Source organism: Corvus brachyrhynchos, unplaced genomic scaffold, assembly GCF_000691975.1.
Source record: "Corvus brachyrhynchos isolate BGI_N302 unplaced genomic scaffold, ASM69197v1 scaffold17, whole genome shotgun sequence".
In the NCBI taxonomy this organism is placed as follows: domain Eukaryota; kingdom Metazoa; phylum Chordata; class Aves; order Passeriformes; family Corvidae; genus Corvus; species Corvus brachyrhynchos.
This window is the reverse complement of record NW_008240046.1, coordinates 5,868,235-5,882,930: the sequence shown is the minus strand read 5'-3', so window position 1 is coordinate 5,882,930 and position 14,696 is coordinate 5,868,235. Positions and strand designations below refer to the sequence as shown.

Here is a 14,696-nt window from a genome sequence, read left to right as displayed (position 1 = left end):
CCCCCACTTCTTTCTTCCATTTCTTTCTCTCTTTCTTTTCTCTTCCCTTCTTTTTGCCTCTTTTACTATTAAATAAAATACAGCAATTTTTTGGCATCAACATCTAACCTTGTTTGGTTTTAATCTTGTTTCTGGGAATATTTTGAACCTTCTAAGTTCTTTCCAGTTTGTGCTCAGAGACTTAGCTTGCTTTGCTTTCCTGGGTTTAAACTGGATCGTAACATTTGCAAAAGGAAATTACGTGAGTTTTGTAATGTAAACAAACGTGCTTTTCCCTAGTCTTGTTTTCTATGACTTTGGCTGCTAAATGAAAAGTAGAACTAGTTTGTTATAAAGTCAACTGACCAAAAGCAAGAACCATGCATGTAAGGTATCAGCTGGTGACAAGCTGCCACTGCTGACAGGCCATGTTTTTAATCTCTACAGATTTAAAAGAGACTTCCAAATACAGAAAAAAATGGGTCTGATGTGAGCTACTACTTTTTCAAAATATAATGATTTCTTTCTTGAGTTAAAGCTTCCTTAAAGCTGACGGAAATGATGAGAAAGGGATAGTGATGTTTTTCACTCAGGAGCATTCACATGTTTTAGCTCTCTTTTTAGAAAAGTAATTGAGCATCTTGCTGTGGTTTTAGGTAAGGTGAACTTCAATACATTCATTTTTTCCTTGGCAGTCATTGTAATATCTCTGCTAGACACTTAAAAGGTGTAAATTCTCCCTAGGCAGTCCATTCCCTGATGCAATAGGATTGTTGCTGTGTGAAGCCCTTTCCTTATGTGCTTTGCACACTGTTCTAGGTGTGTGAGAGGCATTGCTTGCTTTCATGGCTGACAATGGCCCACAGGTGCAGGAATTGGAGGCCCTCATGTTTCATAGGCCTTGACATGGCTTTTTCTAGCAAACTTGGGAGGAAGACAGTTGCCTGCAGGTTAAAGACAGGTCTGAAGTTAGCAGAAGACAGATTGCTCCTTCTCCTTTTTCAAGGGGACAGTGGCTTTAAGTGAGGAGCTGTAGTGATGTAAATTAAGAAACCTTCAAGTGTGGAGCAGTACTGACTTCTGGCTAGCAGGCAATGAAAAACCCTTATTTTGGGCAGGAAATGCCTTAGCCTTCAAAATGGAAGAAAAGCTATTTCAGTGATAGGAAATGTGGGTCTTGCCAGTACAGTGGCAAGTGTTAATGCTAGTTTGTTCACTGAACTTACCTGTACTGCCCAGGTATTCCCTCGGCAGCTCTTTTCCCATGTAATCCTTTTCCCTCTGCGTACATATCCATGTCACCAATTCAAATGCATACCTCTGCTTTTGTGACAGAGAGCGCAGCACTCGCAACTGGACCCGGATGTCCGAACACAAATTTCATAAAAGTCAGATATCGCGGGCCTGCAGTATTTCAGTGATGTTGACATGGCTGTCACGGGGTGGGCGCGACGTGAACGGGGGAACCCGGGGCTGGGGGAGCCGAGCGCGTCTGCTCCGTGCTTCTGGAGGGAGCATGGCCTCGTTTCTGGGCTGACATTCCTAGCAGTCTAGCTCGCTTAATCAAACGGTTTTCCCAGGAATTCTGAGTGTGGTTCTGTTGACCTAAATAATAAGTGACCGCTAAAATTTTACTTATTTATTTGTTGTATAATTAATAATGGTCCCTGAAAAATATTTGCTCTATTTAAGCCGTTTTTTGCTTGCTAGATTCTTTTCCATCTTCAAAACCACTACAAAACACATTTAATTGCCCAGCTCGAGATATAAAACCTCCTAGAAGATATTGTCTAGAAATGAAAATACAGCGCTTAATGTGCCAACACTTATTTCTTTTTACTTCTAGAGCAGCAAGCTGAGAGTTCAAATGAGAACACTTGGAGAAGCACGACAGATCTAAAAAGTAACTATATACACACACGGCAAGAAATTAGTTATGTATAAATCTTGCTGTTCACAGAAAAAATATTTTAGAAATGTTGCTGACATTGTGATATAGCCAAGTTTAACAGTGTATGGGATGTCACCAGGCTGTTTTATTTTACATTGCAGCACTTATCTTATCAAATTCCTCTGCGATAAATGAGGATCTGTGTTACATTCACAAATACAAGTTCACAAATACATGGTTCATACATTCAATACATTCACAAATACATGGTTCCACTATCATTAGCAATTCAACAGAGATGTCCAAACAGAATCCCTTTTTCCTTCTGATTCTCCAGGGCAGGTAGCTCTGAAGCACCCAGCAGCCGGGTCTCTTCCTTTGGATCTAAATAGGGCTTTTCAAAAGACTACATTAATTCCATGTGCACAAATTAGTTGGCCTTGGGTAAGGACATGAGGCTGGACCCCAACCCTCTTCCATTACTCCCGGATTGTGCCTTTTGTAACAACTTAGTCTTTGTTGCTAAAAATGCTGTATTTTTTTTGTTATTATTCCTATGATTATATTCAAACAGGAAGATAATGCATTTCTTCCACACACCACCAAGGCAGTCTGTACAGTGGTAAATGTATTGTACTATTCCAACTTAAATCTGACATGAATGGTGCACCACACATTTGAAGACGTGTTTTGGAAATCAATGTAACTACTTAACATTAAGGTGCTAGAACTGCTTGAAAAGTCTCCCTGCCACCTGTGTTTGAGTGTGTGTTTGCATCTGTACTGAGAAATGTTTTCTGTTTTCACTGGGGATATGTGTTAGAATTTAGCCTTAGCAACAATGGTCCAAATGAAAACTTGGTTAGACTGCTGGAGTACTAAACATTGTCAGTTATTTAAGAAGGCTTCTCAAATAAAAATAAATTTTATGTATGGGGCAATGTCCCAGTTGGAGACATAACTTCCTATTCATTAGAAGCAGAAAATAAATGTTATTACAGCACAGTCACTCTTGCAAGATCCTAATTTAGTTCAAAGAGTGAATTATGACCTTGCCTTCATTTGCAAGTACCTTTAATATTGGATCATTGTTACTTGTTATCATTTTTTGCCAATGAGACTGATACAAACCTGAAAGTCCTTTGGGAGAGAAATTGTTTGGTTTTGCTAAATATCTGTTTAATGGCTAACACAGCAGGACTTCTCTGTATCACTGTGCCTCAACAGAGGAAATGAAGGATTCTGCATAAGTAGTCAAACCTGTATTGAAAATACCTTACCAGTGAATTTGGCTCCTTCTACTGGATTATGCCAGTGATGGCAAAGGACCTAAAAGCCTAAAATAAATATAATGCAATGCACAATCAGAAATACACATTAGTATGTTTTAGCTAGTACAGCTTTCATGTGCAAGAGCTCCTCCTGTAAGGCATGCTGGAATTTTATTTTGTGTCCTGTTCACTAGTAAGAATTTAATTCTCATTAGCGATTAAAAAAAAAACCAAACCATACTAAGGGATTATTAGGAAAAGGAAGCAAATGCAAAATTCTTTGTTTATGTTTCCATATACATTCCAATTCATGTTGTGCTATTTTGTGCAGTTTCCTTTCTTTGCCTGAAATAGCAATCTTAAGTTGGCTAGAAAGAAGGGCCATGAACATGATGAAGGACACACTTGATTCCAGTGAAGAAAGGACCTACCTGAGTCACGATTCTTTAGCCTGGAGGTAAGGTGGCTGATGAAAAAAAAACTCTGTAAGATCCTAAGTTAGCACGGTGAGCTTGAAGGGCACATGATTATTTACAGACCGTCAGACTTTCAGATGAAGAAAGCAGCAAATCATATGCCTAGTGGCTAGTTTGAAAGAAATAAAGGGAAATACAGCATGCAGATAAACTGCAGAACTCACTGTTTTCACTCAGGACACAAGCGTCCTGAGTTTATGCTTGTTCAAAAGCTGCCAGAGAAGGACAATAAAAATCTATTTGGGTTGTTAAATACAATGATACTATTTCTGACTGGATGTAGCAAAGTTCAGAGCGCTTACTGCAGGTGTTTACTGGGGAAATATCAGCACGTGTCCTATGCTCTGTTCTAGCTTCATTGATATGTTCTGCTGGCCACTCAGAGACAAGATGGGCAAGATGGACATTTATCTAAGATAGTACAACAGTTAGGGGTCTGACATGTTCCAATGCAGCCTGATTTACCCATCTCATTTCTTTCACCTTTACAACACTTTTCTTTCATCACTGGAGCGATGCTTTTTATCCTGGTGTTAAGAACCTCTGACTCTACACATCTCCGTGTAATTCCTGTAAATCAAACTGTGATTAAAAAGCATTGCTCATGCCCACACATTTTGTGTAGTAATAAGAAACCTGCCCATGGTAGCTCAGAGGCTAAAATGTCGTTGAAAACTCTGCAGTTCATTATATGCAAATGTTTAGTGCGCAGTGCCAGTGATTCAAATTTGGACTTGAATAATTTTGATGGCCTATTGTCTAAAATTTTCCACCAATAATATATTGGTTTTTAAAATTTTTTTTAGAAAGCAGATGAGAAGTATGTGTTTGTGACTGGTGTCCTCTTGTGCAGCTCAGATACTTGTGTAATTGTACATGTAATATGTACAGGTGCACAACTGCTGTCAACAGGTCAGCCCTGATACACACATCATATGTCAGTTTCTACAGACTTTTAGCAAGTTTCTTGTAAGCTAGTTTGAGTGGCTCTGAAGCATGAAGGTTTAAAATGGCACTTTAGTTACTTTGGTAGTTACATCTGCTGAGGATCATTTTGTTTAATCGCTTCCACACTTCTCAGTCCTTTGCCTGGATCCTCTTCTTTTGTGGGGTTGAAACTACCGAAGTTCTGAAGTCACACTGTTGTGTTCTTGTCTAAAAACTAGTCAACAGTGATTAGAGCAGAAGCTATGCATGAAGAGGTTAACCTAAACAGTCTCCTTGCCTTGTGTGTCATTTCACTTGCTGGTAATACCAGACTGTCCTTGAGAGCTTGGAGTTGGGAAGAGAGGGTTTCTTTCTTTCCAGTAGCAAGTGTCAGAAATCCCAGCCATCTTATCTTTCTTTCATTCTGAGATGCCTTTTTCCTGAATCTGTTTTGATCTTTCTCCTTCTCCCTTTCCTATTCTTCTTCTGAATGGACACTCTACTGGTTCCCAGCTGTATCTCAACTTCCAGAAAGGTGAATCAAAACTCCTGACCTCTTCTGGAGAGGTTTGCTTGCTTTTTTTCCCTCTTTCATTTTTTTCTTCTAACCTTTATTCCCCTCTGGTTTGATAAGGAGGAAGAAGAAATCCATTTTCTGGAGAAGGAAAATGCAGACCACACATTGTTTCTACTCTAGTCCTGGCAGCACAGGCTGGGAGTGCTAGACTCGGGATGAAAGACCTCAACATGTTGATGGAGACCTGCTCTCTCCTGAAAGTCCCATGTTGCAGTCCTTCCCCTTGTTTGCTAACTCAAAGGACTTCCACACCTCCACATGAACCTGACTAAGGTAACTTGCTTGCAGTGCTGTTAGGAGCACATTTTATGTAGAATTTATAAATCCAATGCAAATCTCTTTTCATCCCCACCAGTTTCTTCCTTCCTCTTTCTTTCTCATTTGAGCTGCTGTACAATAGATGACTCTCATAGTCTGAGCCATAATCCTGGAAGGTTTTTTTGACTTGAGTTGCTTTACAAAGTTAAAAAGGGAACAAAACTATTTATAAGCACATTATGTAAACATTAGCAACAGAGGTCCAGCTGCTTAGCATTCAATTAATTTAGTTCAGTCAATATTGCATGGTACACAGTTTTGTCTGCTCATATTGTAAACACATCTTGCCCTTGAGCACTTATTTCATTTGACTAATTAAGATCTACTTCTAAGTGCTCTCATTTTGTTGCCAGGCAGACTCGCCCAATTTTAGATACAGCTGTTGTACTTGGTGAAAAAGGCATTTGAAATCCACGTCCATCTGGTTGGTTCTCCAGTTTGTCAGGCCAAAACCTGCTCTTCTTTAAGGCAGCAGGGTCTCTGCTTTCCACAGGACTCAGACTGGAGATGAATCACGACACTGTATTTTTATTGCTTATGCCAGCGTGTCTTATACAAGTATACATATTTCTGTGCAATATTATGCTCCCATCTGAGACAGTGAAAACTCTTTTAAAATTTTAATTACTTAATTCAGGTGCATACAGTTTTTCAGAGAGGTAAATGTGAAGGTAAGTACAAGTCCACTGTACTCTGGCTTTTTATATAAATAGTGAGAATGAAGTTTTCATGGTGGTCTGCCCTTTCTTTTCTGATTTTCCTCCCCAGTGGGGAAAGAGGGGAGTGAGTGAGTGGCTGTTTCTACTTAGTTGTCAGCATGGTCTCACTTACTATTCTGACTGTATAAGTAGCTGAATTTTCAATTCATGAACAGTTGTAGAAAGATTTAAAGTTACACTGAGCTACATTAAAATTTTCATTCTGACAAAATTAAGAGTAATTCAGAGGAATTTGGCAATGCACATACATTGTACATGTACTCTACATTTTCTGTGTGCATATTTTGCCAAAATAATTACACATTACTGAATTCATGTATTGTGCTGAGAAAAATTTCTTGCCTGAAAAATACCATGTTCCCATGTTCCCTTGGGCAAAAACAGGCTGAGTTCGAGAGGAGTGCAGTCCTGCACGAAGGAGATAACAAGGTGTCTGAGGTACTGCTATGATTGCCATTTTTTCTTAAGAGTAGGGGGTTTCTGTGGCTAAAAGCATAGGCTAAAGTCAAGGAACAGGCTTTTTGGGTGGTTAATGTACAACCTCTGCTTAGTATCTGCAGTTTTGTGTGGAGGGAAGCAGACATGCAGCACACACTGATTAATGGACTAATGTAAGGTCTAATGGAGGGGCAGCTGCTCCATGGAGGCAGAAGGTCCCAGGTCTTAAAATCAAGAGATTCTGAATGGTTTCCTGTCTGCCTAATCTTGTTGACACATATTCCTGGCCAGAGTAAGTGTGTGAAATATTTAAATTACAAGTTCTGTTGCTTTGACCCTAAATATGAATACAAGTAAGGCAGTCATGGTCTGTGTGGTTTTGATTAGAAATGGTAGAATTTTAAATAGCAGGGTTTTTTCCCTCAGGAAGAACTCTCCATAGGTAATTTAGTGGTCACAGAGAAACAGAATCACAGAAGCATAGAAAGGTTTGAGTTGGAAGGAACTCAGTTCCAACCCTCCTGTCATGGGCAGGGAAACCTTTCACTAGACCAGGTTGCTCAGAGCCCCATCCAGCCTGGCCTTGAATGCTTCCAGGGATGGGGCATCCACAACATCTCTGGGCAACCTGTTCCAGTGCCTCACCACTCTCCCAGTAAAGAATTTGTTCCTAATATCTAATCTAAACCTGCTCTCTTTCAATTTGAAGCCATTACCACTTGTCCTGTCACTACATGCCCATGTAAAGAGTTCATCTCCAGCTCTCTTGCTGGCCCCCTTTAGGAGATTTGAGGCATTGTGTTTTGTTATTTGTATTACTGCAGTGTCAAGAAGCCATAGATATAGATCATGGCAGAGACAGGATGGGCACTCAGAAGATAATTTCTCAAGATTTATAATACCTGTAAATATAGATGCATTGGGGGCAAGGCTTCATTTTCACAAATTGAAGCAAATCCATGAGTACCAGAATCTTCCAGTTTGTTCTGGGTTTTTTTGCTTTTATACAACAATTTACACCTTGGCAGAAGACAACAAAATATATAAACTATACTTATGGCTGTAATATTCTAGGACAACTGTATTGTCTTAAATCACAGTATACCAGCTCTTCCAAGATTGTTATATTACCAGGTGGAAAGATTATTTTTCCTTCAGCTCTGACTGCAGAAATACAGACTCATCTAAGAGCACAGCTGCTCCTGGACAAGTCAGCCCCTCCTCTACATGAATCCTAATTTTTTTTTAAAGCAACCTAAGCTTTTCCTTTTGCTGTTCCCCTGGCCTGAGGGGTCTCAGTGGCTGAAGACTGAGACTTGATGAGGCTGTGCTGGGAAGTGACTCAGCTCCAGCTTTCCTGTCCTCTGTGGTCACCAGGGGATACCCTGGGTCATCTATTGGTACCTCTCAGGTTACTGAGATGACACTAAATGAGAAGAGCAGTTGGTGAAAATAACTCTGCGTTCCTCTGTGTGCAATAGAAAAGTGCTTAAGATATACCAGGCTTTGCTAATTTCATGTGCTCATATACTGGAATTGTTGAATGTCAAATATTTGCTATTAAAATCTCTGCATCCATATAAAGACAAGCTATACATCTTTTTGAAAATAAAAAGGGAAGCTCATATAGACTAAACTATCAGCATCTGAGTAACTTGTAAATTTGTGTGCAGTGTAAAAATACATTGTGAAAGTAACATAACTGATTTATAGTCTGCTGGGGAAAGAAATCTTTCCAAAGTGTGGAAACAGAGCAGTCACTGTGGCTTAACACCAGTGTGCTGTGAAGAATGAATTATTTTAGCTCAGCGGCTGACTTAAAAGATGAGTGGTAAGGAATGACACAAACTGAGCCAAAAATACATTTTAAATTTTGATGTGAAAAAAAGGAAACATGCAGTCCTACTTGGCTAATTTCTCAGTTTCAATATCAACAAGCTACTTGTGAATCTGCCTCTCAGAGTATCTAAAAAACAACTTGCTCAGCTTCACAGCTCTGTGCTAGTCTTTCTGTTCCTGTGATGTTTAAATCTGCTGCTATGGATGTTCATGCTGTAACTTTAAAACCTCTCTTGTTTTGCTGCCAGCATGTTCTTTGCAGCTCGGAAGAATGGCATGTCAGAAGTTAATGTGGATCTACAGATTGCTGTGTGTGTGCAGAGTCTCCATGGGCGATCCTTCTGAGAGTGTATTTGCAATGATACGAGCTCAGTGTGTGTATTCTGCATAGGGTATATGGAATAACCTAGGATCTGTTATCTGCATGCCTCAAGAAATCATAAAGTGACTTTCAAATTGCAAAATGTCTTGGCCCAGAGAGCAGTCACTCTGCTATCCCAGTGGGCAGTATATGGGATAACCTTGGCAGCCTTTTGTGCTGATCTCCATTCCTGCTCTTGCTGGGGTGTTTCATATGGTACCGTCTTGTTTGTTTTATGAGTGTGCTATGATAAAGTGGGCTATTCTGTGTCCTGCTGTTGCCTATTCTTTTGTTAGGCTTTGTGGGAGCTTGAATACGGCATTTGATCCAGGGGCAGAGTCTGTGTGAAGCAAGGTGTTTTGTGCATGTCATAGTGCAGGCAGCAATGGGAGTACAGCAGGCATGGATGGAGAACCACCTGCACACTGGTGAATTGTGAATGCTGTGAATGGGATGACATGCTAAGAACATCCTATCACTTATACCTGGCATATTAAGTGAAGATGGGCAGGCAGGAACCCTTCTGACTTTTCATTCAGATAGTATGCAGAAAGATGCACTGTTTGAATGATCTGAGTTTTTGAACCTCTCTCTCTCTCTTATTTTTCCACCAAGTTTGAAAGGAATTTAAAGCTGAGTATGTATTTTAGAACAGTTAAAGGAATTGGCCAGAAGCAGAAGAGAGTTTTTATTCCCAGTGCTATGCTGTAACAACCAGAGACAAGTCAAAGTGGAGAAAATGAGGGTTTTTTTACCCAGGGTTTACAGGGCCCATGGGAAGCAACACATTCCAGAGAACAGGTTAATGGCTGACAGGTCTCATGTGAGAGCAGGGGCAGTCTGGCAGGAGGGTGAGTGAGAGAAGCTCTTCATTTACAGATATGGCAAAACCTAAGCAACTGGTATGGAGGGCTGCACTCTTTAAGAACATCAGACGTGGAAGCTCTTAAAAAGGCACTGGGTTCATCATCCTTCCAGACTTTTTTTTATTGGGAAGGAGCCTTGCAACCAGCTTTTAGAATACTCTGAGCAACAAGCTCCTTTGAGAAGGGAGAACTTATGCTTTCTGTAGAAGTAATTTGATATGCTTGGTGAGAAGCAGGATGAGACCAGATGCCCTTTTAGTGGTTTTGGATACTTTAGGGAAAATACATAAGTGGATCCAGCTCAAAGCTCTTGCTGCCTCAGGTACCAGAACAGCAATATTCATTAGTGAATTTTTATTGCCAGGCATGAATAAATTGCTAGATATCTTGTGCCTGCAGACAGGCAAAGGAAAAGCTGTATGGGAAAGCTTGGATTTAAGACAGGTTTTTCATCTCTAAAAAAATATCCCTATTTGTTTGAGATGTAGGTTCTTACATCCTTGGTAGCTCAAATGCAGTCATACCCTGGATAAATGCAATCTTGTCTCAAGCAGAGAGCTGTGTTAAATCTGTTCAAATCTCATTCTGTCAGATAGCTCTGTGCCAACAAAGGTGATAAGGAATGTTTAGGTATGAACTCAGTTGTTTTTTTTCTGGTGACAAACTATGTAGAGGTTCAAGTGGAGTATTTTATTGATTTATTGTAATATCACTCTAAGTTGGCTGCACTTTCATAGAAGCATTACAGATATTTAGTGTTAGATCTATTTCTATATGAAGAAGGGACAGCCATAAAAACTGGAATCAAAACAGAATTGCCATTTTTTGTACTGTATCCAGCTGAATAAATCTTCCTCTTTTCCCTAAGAATCTCTGTTCAGGTTTCTGAGGGCTTGTTCAGTTCACCCATACAACTGGTTTCTAAGGGTGCTGCTGACAAGGCTAATGCATGGTTCAGTGTTGCTGTGTTGATCCCTGAATCATGCTGCAGCATTAACTGTTGTCATAGAGACACAGATTTTTGAGTCCAAAGGGACAGTTTTGATAATCACCTCAGACCTGTTGTAAAACATATAGTAGCTTGCCAATAAGTAAATAATTTTGCCAAACTGGAGCACGGCTGGGAACTCCCGCTCCTGTGACAGTGAAACACATTTCACTGAAGTTTGTGAGATGCTGTAAGTAAAACCCCAAATGGGGATTTAATTTATTGTCAGAGTGATGCTGTCGGCACAAATTTTTTTCAGATGCGTGAAAGCCAGGTGCAAACTTAGTCCACAAGATCCTGCTGCTACTGTGAAACTGGCAGCCTCAGAGGGACAAAGAGTATTAGAGTAATAACAGTATTCTGTCTTACCCTCCAGGCAGTGCAGTGAGGTCAGCTCTTGTACTTGTAAAGAAGAGTGCTAGAGTGGGGCAGCTTTATGCAGTCAGAAGTCTCTGACAGACAACCTATGGGTGATATAATTGTAGCATTTTGATGCTACTGTCCCTGGTTGTTTGCATCCTCCTTCTGCTTTCTCCTTTATCAGTGTGTCTGCACCCATGCCAGTCCACAGCCTGTTGTGGCTGCTGCCAGGGACAGTGGACTTGTGCCAAGGCACCAGGTTCTGAACCGCCGTAGCAGTTGTAGCCCTTGCCAAAGGCTACCTGATACAGCAGAACTAGCAGCTGGGGGATTTAACATCTTAAATTGCCAAGCTGACATCCATCAGAGCCCATGTGAGAGTGCCAAGCAGTCTGTGTAACCTCCAGCCAAGTATTAAGTCTCCTCTTTCCCAGTATATGCTAATCTGTGAGAAATGGATTGTTACAGATCCCAGCTCCGCTGATGAAGCAGTTTCAGTTATAAAATCCCTTGATTCTGTACACAGAAGTTTCCAGTGGCCATCATGGTATTAGACACTGGAACAGGTGTAAAATGTCTGATATGGTCTCCCCATCTTCCACTGCAGAATTTGGAATAAGGTGAACGGGTTGGGTAAAGCTGTGAAAAATGCGTGTGAAGGAACATGTGCAGCCAAAATGCTCTCCTCCTAAATGTATACATTTCTCAAAGTTGTCTGCCATGCATACACAGCTTCTGCAGGCCTGTAAGATAGCTTCAGGAAAGCTGGAAATGCAATTTTTTAAATGAAAATAATCTGCTGGCTCAATATAGGCATGCATTATCCATGCCTTTGCTGTGCTGCTGGAGAGGTTTGATAATAGTGCAGTGTTTGATTCCTTGTGCTCTTTTCCATTCCTGTGTCACACAGCTGTTAAGCTGCTATTTGCAATGCCTGAAATTACTCACTGTTAAGTGTTATTAAGGAACAATTCTTATCACTTTAGATTTTCAGGGATGGTCTTTGGCTAATTACCACAGCATCCCTATGAGGTGAAATGGCTTCCTGCTCACAAGAAGTGTGATGTTCATCTATTCTTTGATAAATTAATCTGTGGGACTTCCTGGTTCCTCTGGAACATGCTCCTTCTGCAGCAGGAGTAAGTCACCCTTGAAAACACATGGGAACTCAAAAGACAGCCAGGTTGTGTGTGCTTCAGCATTGGTGCTCTGTGGCACTGCTGCACAGCTGTTGTGGGTGCACTGGGAAGCACTCAGCTTTTGGAGGGGAAAATGTGTCTCTAGCTTGCTTATTTTAGAAATTGGGAAGCACCCTGGGACTTGCTGGGAAGCCACCTGCCTGCCAACGTTTAGGAATGAAGGAAATCCTGCAGCTCTCACATACAACAGTACTGCTCTGGAAGCTGATGCCACATGGGTTAAACCATATAACAGTGCACAGTAAAAAAAATAAACAAAACCACTTCCCAGTGCTTTGAAAATTGTTTGACAGTGCACATACTCACAGTATCTGTCTAGTGGTGAGAAATGCTGCTTGCTATTGCACAGACTTGCTTAGTGACTTACAGACTAGCTTAGTGATTACAGCACCACCTTCCCTTTTATTTAGGGAACAGTTCTGTCCTGGGATTTATTTAATTCCTGTCTGTCCCAAAATTGATGTGGATAAGGCTTTCTATCAAAGGGATATTTTTTTAACCAAAAAAATGCTAGCAGTTTTATTTGCATCCTAGCTTTGTGAACATTTGTATACTGGCACAATAAAAACAGAAGAGAAGCACAATAGCTGACGGGTGATGCAGGAGCTGGAAGGAGATCTTGAGGGTGGGAGTCTTATAAATTGGTTCTGTCGTGGAAGCAAATGCCACATGCCTAATATACATGGCATGAGCAGAGAAGCCGTGGTCATGGTTATCACCTCTGTATTCACCCTTTTCCATTTTTCCCCCTCATTATTTCAAGGGGGTTAGTGGGTACTACTAAATGCAGAGTACTCTTCAGAACTCTATTCTTCCAAGTATGATCAGTAATTTTCAAGAGTTTTAGACATGCAGATGAGAAGAACTGTGGTAGAATAGAAGGTACATTTTAGGTGGAGAATTGTCAGACACCACTGACACATCTACTCCCTGTGGGCTTCCAGTAGCAGGTAAGCACATCTGTGCTTTTGGAAAATAATTCAGTTGTTAGTAGAACTGACCTAAATACTCATGAGAAGTAATTCACTCTCCAATTTTGACCTGTTGCAAATTGTGATCAGCTCAACAAGTCTTAACGTATCAACATATGTATCTCTGGAGACATGAATTATTTATACAAGTGTTCAAAAGGTCTGAAAAGCAATTTTCTTTTGGGCACGTGTGACTGGCCACATAAGCGTCATGGTATTCTCTCATCCCTGATTGTGTTAGCATTTTAATTACTTATTCCATCTGATGCTAATTTTGATTCTTGGTGAGGTCTCAGTAGTAGTACTAACTCCATTCTCACTGATCATTTATCCCTACAAAGCTTCATTTATGTGAAAGCTTGTGAAAAAGAGGTATAAACCAGTAAAATGTTCCATTAAGCCAGTAAATAGTTTCATTATTTGGGCTGCTAGCTGATAAATGCTAATGTACTTTCATCATCTTCAGTCATGACTGAGCTGGGGACTACAAATCAACTACCTCCCAACAAATAGACTAAGGTATGAGTTCAATATGAAGGCAATGTCAGTATCGTCAACCATTTCAGATGCAGTGGTATTGTATTTATATCCATTTCCTCTGCTAATCAGGTAGCAAAGTGACTGAAGAGAAGCATTATGCACTTTATTTTGAAAATCAAGATATGACTCATTCTCCAAAAGCATCCATTACATGCCTTAGTAAGTTCAAGCCAGAAGATGAGCCAAGCAGCAGCAAGCAACATCAAGAAAACTGTGTTGTGCCAAAAAAAGGCAGGGGACAGCAAAGCCCAAGTATGGGATGACAACCATGCATCTTAACAAGCAACTTCTTAGGTCCTGTAAAGTGGTGGACTATGATGTTGCAGCGGGGATTACTGGTACATGTATAAGACAGCGAGGCCTGTGGAAAAGAATAGGGACTGATTCCTGATAGAAGTTTCAGAGATGTTTATTCTCCAGCCACATGGCCGGGGGACTGCAGAAGAACTGTTGCAATCACGGGAACACCAAACAACCAATGGGGAACGGGATTCACCAGGGAGCAGGGAAACCCCATGTCTCCCCCCCAGGGTCCCCCTCCCCCTGGACCCCATGCCAGGGGGGAGGAACCCCAGCACTATGACACTTGGACCAAGTTTCGAACTAGCAGAAAGTGACTGGGGAGATCAGCAGCATGATGGGAAACACTGGAAAGGGAAGCTACACGGCCAGCATAATAAAGATTCTTTCCAAAAACCTTCACAGGCACTTCTCTAAAAGCCACCATCATAAAATATATAGAGATGGTGTTAATAACAAAAATTTGTAAGTGCACGCCTTGTTCCCATGCTCATGGAAGATGATAACAAAACTCTCATTAACCTTGGTGCTGAAGGATCAAGTTGTTTCTTTTTATAACTTCCAAAAGATTTGGTAACAGCAATTGATCAGTCCCGCCCCCGCCACGTGGGACGGATGTCAATCCTCATGTTAGAGATGAATGTGCTGAGATGAAGTAATTAATCCAGGTTCAGCA

The 14,696-nt window shown here is 40.8% G+C and overlaps 1 protein-coding gene across 8 annotated transcripts in view; it reads right to left on the bottom strand.

Moving 5' to 3' along the window:
• Positions 1–14,696, bottom strand: part of GABRB1 (gamma-aminobutyric acid type A receptor beta1 subunit) — an 86,498-nt gene that overhangs the window by 15,263 nt on the left and 56,539 nt on the right. The window lies entirely within an intron of this gene.